The sequence below is a fragment of the Neopelma chrysocephalum genome, unplaced genomic scaffold, assembly GCF_003984885.1.
Source record: "Neopelma chrysocephalum unplaced genomic scaffold, ASM398488v2 Primary Assembly neopelma1_65b, whole genome shotgun sequence".
Classification (NCBI taxonomy): domain Eukaryota; kingdom Metazoa; phylum Chordata; class Aves; order Passeriformes; family Pipridae; genus Neopelma; species Neopelma chrysocephalum.
The window spans coordinates 107,683-114,860 of NW_020897723.1; positions in this window are offsets into that span (position 1 = coordinate 107,683).

Genomic DNA, 7,178 nt, shown 5'->3' on the forward strand with positions numbered 1-7,178 from the left:
AAAGTTGTGGGAATCAAACTCCCAGGGAGTGGAACAGCAAGTGCTGCTCAGTGTAATGCCCAGCAAGGAGATGAAGAGACCAGAAAGCACATTTCCACTCATTAAGATGAACACTTGAAGGGCAGGGCTGCCACTGGCTGCAAATAGTGGAGCCTGCAGGTCTTCTTCCATAAACAAATTGAAAAATGTTCAGTAATATATTAATTACGAGCTGGAAAAGAATATTGGTGGGGCTGTGGTAGTGATTAATTGTTTAGCTTATTAAATTAATTTCCCAGCATATGATTTTTTCCACAGAAATAAATTACTTTGAGTATTATAGCTTGTGCTTATGTGAGGAAAAATTAAGGTATTTTTTAAGATAGCAGAATGATTTTGTCCTATATTTCTAAGGAAAATAATAGTGAGAATTCATTAGCACTTGAGAACTGCCTGGAAGAAAATAGATAATTATAAACTTCATTATGCTTTCAAACAGGCATGCAAAATTCTAAACCAGACCCTTACAACCACTGAAGTTGCAAATAAGGACAAATTTTTTGAGGAGCACCAATTTTCTGATCAATCAACAAAATGCAATAAAAACCTCAGGATTATGTTATCTTTGAGATTTAGTGAATATTTTCCTGTCAAACTCAGGGTTTTATTAAAGCAGAGATGGAATTCTGTCTATGAAACCTTCCAAACCATCAGTCATGACCAAACTCCAAGGTGGACAAGATATTGAGAAGTCACATGAAGCTGAGGCACGAAGACAAATGAAGAAGTGAAACGAGACTGCATAAAACTGCAGATTATTAATCCAAAGATTGGTTTCCAAAAACACTTCTCCCCCATTTTGTAAGGCTGTTGCTACCATGAGGCAACCCATCCAAACCTGTCAGTTCCTCAGATACCAGCATTCACACATGCAAGTGGATATTCTGTTACTTAGAGTTTTGTTCTAATGTTTGTTAGACATTTCATTAAAAATTAAAGTTCCATCTTGCCTGCGAAAACCAACGCCACTAATACTTCCTCAGCAGGTCATATTATGAGCTTTTAGCTTTTCATTTAGGAGATTTCAATGTAGGCACTCCTTTCAACTTTAGAATTTAGCAGAGGGAGTATACTGGATCCAACAATTTGCTGCCTCCAAATGTTATCACATTCAAACTTACAAGTTCAGTCCTGCTGCAGGGAGACACACTGCAGCTTTGCAAAGCCCATGTTGCTGATTATTGTTATCTTTCTGAGCTAGGAAATGTGAGCCTTGCTGTTCCAAGGCCATAGTGACTTGGAGACATTCTCTCCTTGACCCAGGTGCAAGGATGGGTCCTGATCGTGCAAGTTGACTCCCTAATCCTCTGCAGTTGTACTTTGCCTTCATTCTGTGTTGAGAAAGAGTGACCCTCATTTCAAGATGTGCTGTGAAATGGCCATAAATTGGCTGAAGAGCACTGTAAAAAGTAATAATGTTTGGGCTTGCTGAGCTGGTCAGAAGAGCTCACCATTACTGCAGCTTCATTTCCCTGGCCAAGGCACCCCAATGGATTCAGAGGGATGAGTCACTGCCCATACCTGGTGTTAGAGCACTGGAGATTGCTGTGTGAGAAACTCCTACTCATGTGGGGGACATGGGAAATACAAATGGGTTGATTCAGCGTTAGACACAATACACAACAGCTCTGTGGACAGACAGACTTTTTAAATAGCCTTTACCTGTTGTATAATCCTGCTGAGGTGATATTGGAACTTTAGTGTCCATGCTTGCACTCCTTTACTGTCAGTGTACTGAAAGGTGGAATATTGGCTTATACCCCAATGAGGATAGCAAATTAAACTAAGTCTTATGCTGGAAACCCTCCCTCTGCTCACCTGTCCGTGGGTGAAACACTATGAAAGTCTGTTCTTCCTGCAATTATATCATACAGATTGGTGCAAGATAGGTCGAATAAAAAATGTCTAAAGTGTGTTCAGACAGGTGGTGATATTGGCATAATTATACCTGTTAATTTAATGGCAGATTTACCCACGTAGACAAGCTTAGAAGAACAGGCCTTAATCAATTATGAACTTAGACGACAGCTTAAGTGGTGAGATTTATGTCTTTTCGAAATACGTTTTTAAAACAGATATGTTGCTTCTGTTTTAGTCCTCTCTAATGCTGTCTATAATCATGCCCCTGTTAAAATGATACTTTTAGGGACTATTTATTTGATAGACTCTGAAGTATTCATTACTTTAATTACCCAGTATAAATTACCCACAATACTCTATCCTTGTTTGGCTCAAAAATAATGACTTATTATTCAGGTGTTAATCACCAAATCTTAATCCTTTGCTAGTTTATTATGGATTTTCAGAGGAAAAATTGAAGGAAAATTTTAGATATGTCTGTTCCCTACTTTATCATCTATTAACAGCAGTGTGTCCCCTCTGCTTCTGAAGAACTTCAGTAGATTGTGTCAGGCTGCAGAGCCAGGGGACTGTCTGCATGTGGCACTGGGAGGTGACAGGATGGATGTCCCCCTTGCTGTGGGAATGCCATGTGCTCCAGCTCTTTGAGAGCTGCACATCAGCACTGCTTGATGTGTTCCGATGGGATTTCCTGTTGGCACTTTTTCTACAATCGCTTGAGTCATTCTCCAGTGGTGCCAAGTGCTTGCCACAGCAGATGAAGTCAGCTCCTGATGATGCACTGCCTCTGATTCAGAGCAGGGCCTCGAGCTGGACCATCTGCTGGCTGCTCGCCTTCCCTTGACGCACTGGTGGAGCTGCTGGGTGTTACTGGTGCTTTCAATGTGGGCATGTGAAAGTGGATCTGTGGTTGTATTTGTCCATATGCTCTCTGTTGAGTTCTGACTGGGAATCTGTGAGGCTGGGTTGTGCTGCCCAGGTTTGCTTTGGAAGGGTTTTGCTCTGGGAAGGGTTTTGCTTCTGTGCCCTGCAGAGAAGGAGGCACTGGGGGAGAGGTGCTGCCCATGTCTGGTGGTGAATGAGGATCAGCCTGTGGGCAGGCAATCCTCTACAGGCCTGGCTGCGGTCAGTGCTGTCCAAAGGTCTGCTGAGCAAGTGTTGGGATCCTGAGCCTTCCTAGTCCATGGATCTGGGAGATCTGCATCTGGGAAAGCAAACACTCAGGAGCCAGAAGCTTTTCTTCAGACTGTTTTCTCTGTGCTCCCAGAATATGAGAGCATGTGTGTGTGCAGAGTAGAAAAGCTGTACAGTTATAAATTGGAAGAGCACCTTATTCTTAGATTTTTCTGTGGAGACCCTGCAAGAAAAGTCACAGCATCCTCTGGATGAGAAGGGACAACAGAGACTCTCCATCCCCAGTCTGCCTCCAGCCAGAAGGTCACACTTTGTCCTGGTGCTACAATATGTGCCCAATGTTGATGCCAGGTGTCCCTCACAATGGCAATTTTTAAGCACTTCTTAGTCAGTCCATATCAAAGCCATTTATAACAGAGGTAGTGTGAGAGTCCCCTTTGTTGCAAACTGAATGCAAAGAATTTTCATAAGGTCGCCTATCAAATGCATCAAAGAGCAGAGCCTGTCATTTAAGTTCTGGTTCTGTGCTACAGTGCTACACCTGTACACAAAACCATACAATCAACCATATCCTAAAGATATGATAAAGAGTAATAACCTAAAAATATGGAGAAACTCAGTCTTGCAAGAACAGTGTTTTGAGAGTGGCTGTAGATGGTTCACTGTAAGCTAACAGCTTGCTACATGCCAGAAGAAGCCTACAGCATTTTATCTCAGTAGTTACTACATTTAATCACTACATTTAATAATGTTCCAGTCTTAGTCTACAGGAAGAGTGGATTTTTTATTAATCAGATTTAATATCTTTTTATCAGTGCTATTTCCAACTGATGTGATTTTTCATGGCAATTGGATGAGCAATCAATTACACAGCATGATGCGAGGGTCTGAAAAATTTCATATATGCCATGTTGTCTGTAATGCTCAAAATAATCCTGATCAAAAGATGGTGCGAATTGTGTGTGAACTAATTTTATCATACAAATGCATTTAAGTGTTAATTCTCTTTGATGTGGCCACATAGAAAAGCCTTAGGAATCAGTGGAGATTAGGGGAAAACTATTTCTGATTACAAATTCTACTCGCTCGTAGTAATACAGGCAGATTGGCTGTGCTAAATTGCTAAATCACTTTACCAGGCTTTTCAGTGCTGTCTTCTTTTTCTTTTTTTTTTTTTTAAACTTGATTTTTTTTATATTTGCCTACCAAGATGTCGAGAGGAAGAAAGAAGAGAAAGAGTGTTGTCTTCAAGGGAGATATATTTTATTGCTATTTATATCTAAACAGCACCTGATGTTGCGCTCAGATTTGAATTTCCTTCTTCTAGAAATGCTAAAGAATTTTTTAAGACACTGGGAGAAAGGAAGGAAATCTCTTCATTAGATTAATTTGTCTTTACACCTGTAAAAGTCTCAAACTGTTGGCTTCTGCATGCCTGAAATGAATTTCAATTTTCTCTTTGTTTCTAACTTCTGAAAACCTTCTGGCTGAAAGAGACAATTGCCCATAAGGCTTGGCACTACACTTGTTGTGAACTGACTAATGTTTGTTTGGTTATATGCCATGTGTATATGCTTTAAAACAAATTAGTTGGAAGTGTCTCCATTTGAACACAAAATTTCCAGTTTGTCATTGAAAAAAAACCCCAAACCTGAAATATATGATGATAAAATATTCTAAATGCTCAGTTGTATATCTGATTAACATAATAAACTAATTTTTATGGCACACTGGCCAAATAAGAATGTAAAAGATTATTGTAGGTGCAGACAGGCTTTTGTCTGAATTTCATTGTTTGGCAAATGTGGCAAGACAAAGCTAAAAAGTTGGGGAAAAAGAAAAATAACTTTTTTCTCTGTTGGATACATTTGCAAATGCCTTTTTTTGCTTTATGTGCAAATATTCACTAATTAACTATGTTGATTCTATGACCTGCTTTCCCTACAAACCTCACATGCAATAGGGTTCTGCACTTCAAAACCTGCCTTCTCTTTCTAGTTGAAGCTTTTGGGTTTTATACTATGAGAACACTGCTGAACCATTGCACCTATTCTTAATGCTACACTATTAACTTCCCTGCAGTAGTCAGCCATTTAACTGATATTTGTCACTATGTGCATTCAAAATTAGCAGTACTAATGTTTAAATATGAGTGCTACTAAAATTACATATTAACTAGCAAGCTGTTGGAATCTCTGCTACCAATAACTGCCAGGAAAAATAATTTCACACTATAAACTTAATCTGGAACTCACTATGGGCCAAGAATTACTTGTATCTGTCAGGGTTTCCCAGCAAAAGACTCTGCAATAAAACAGGCATTGTTTAAAGTTTAAACTTTTTTTGAATAAGTTTCCAGACTGATGTGTTGTTTGTTTGCTGTCTGGCAAGAAGAAAATTCAAAATACTGCAACATGGAAATTCTACTGATTACTCCACAGTGTGCTGAAACATGATGGAAGATCTGGATAGCAAGGTCTTGCTGGGTTTGGGCTCCATCCATATTATAAATTTCCTTTTTTGTAGGGAGAGAAACTTCTCATAAATAGTGCTTGTCTCTGGCAAATTAAATTAAGTGGAGTGGGTTTCCTTGGCACCAGCACTCGTGGCTGCTGAGGCCTGCAGTGAGAGCAGAACAGTCCTACCCCACCTGAGCTGCCTGTAAGGGATTTGTGCTGGGGCTCTTGTGCACTGGCCAAGGCCTAAGAGAGATGGAACGTGACTGACATTGATGGATGTGCTGCTAACTGCTGCACATTTGTGTTTTATAAAGCATCCCCCATGTTGTGGTCAGGCCCAGAAAAGAGATTGAATTCTTATAAACTGTCCAAAATGTCATGGCTTTATTAAAATAAATATCAGACACTGTGAAGCTGCAAGTGCATCGAGGTCTGTTTGTGGCTGCTGCTGAAGACAAGGGACTGAGTTAAATGGACCCTCAATATGAAAAAATGTAACATCTTCAGTTGCTTAGTTTCCAATTATGTAACTTGCTTCAATGACTTAGTTGTTCTTCTCAGATGGAGCTATTTTCTACATTTCTATGAGCCTGAAAAAGGCTTCAATGTGTGTGGAGCACACGCAGCGTGTTTGGAGACTGATGGTGTTGCCTGCTGGGTATGTGGATGATCACAGGAGATCAGAAGAACAGGTGGAAAGCTCACTGATTTTTGTAATAGGCATTATGTAAAAATATGGCAGTGAATCACTGCAGGTCCTGTTCACATTTCCAGTCGTTTCCACAGTGCTTTTGTGTGTGCCCACTTGTATGCTCACATATTGTGTGTGGGTACTGTGTGCAGGGTCTTAGCTGAATCTTTTACTGGTAACAAATGCTAAGACATCATTTTACCAGGGAAAAAGAGGTTTTGCTTTCTCATTTTCTAACTGTTTTTCTAGTTGTTTTGGGGGGGGAGGGGTTTAAATAAAAAGGAAAAGCAGGGAAGCTATCTGTGTTGTACTCTCAGAAGAGAAGGAAAAAGAAAAATAATATTAAAGCGGCACATGTACTTTTTATCAGTATCCCCACATTATCTGATCAACGTGCAACTTACCACCTGATTGTTCTGCAAATGTTATGCAGTTTAGGAAGGACTTAGAAACTAAAGCTTCTAAAAGGAGACCGCTAGCCCCAGGTGCAAGGCCAGAGAGACGAGGGTACCTTTCAGGCCACCCAGCTGAGACTGCAAGTTTAACTTGCTAAAGAAAGACTGTTAGAAAATCAGATGGTGCATCCTGAGGTTTCTTAGTCCCATCTGGCACTGGCTCCCTGGGCTGCTTAAGTATTTTGGGTGAACACATCACTGGATAATGTGCATAGTCACTACACTTGCAGCAGTCAACATTTCTCTTGTTTCAAACACAAAGAAATCCCCTTAGATGACCTATTCATGTCTTCTAAGTTTCATTCCTTCAGGGCATAGTTGCATGGAGTTATTAAAGATTTTTATTATCCTTTCATGAGTGAATAACATTTGAGTCTTAAAGTGTGGTCTGGAATTAAGTTCTGCTGGAAAGAATTGTTTTTCTTTTGTCCTATAATTCTGTTGTTGTAGCAAAGCAGAAAATGCTGCAGACAGTGCCATAAAATTTAAATAGTTAATGTAAAAATCTTTCCCCAACTGTGACAGGGCAATATCAAAATG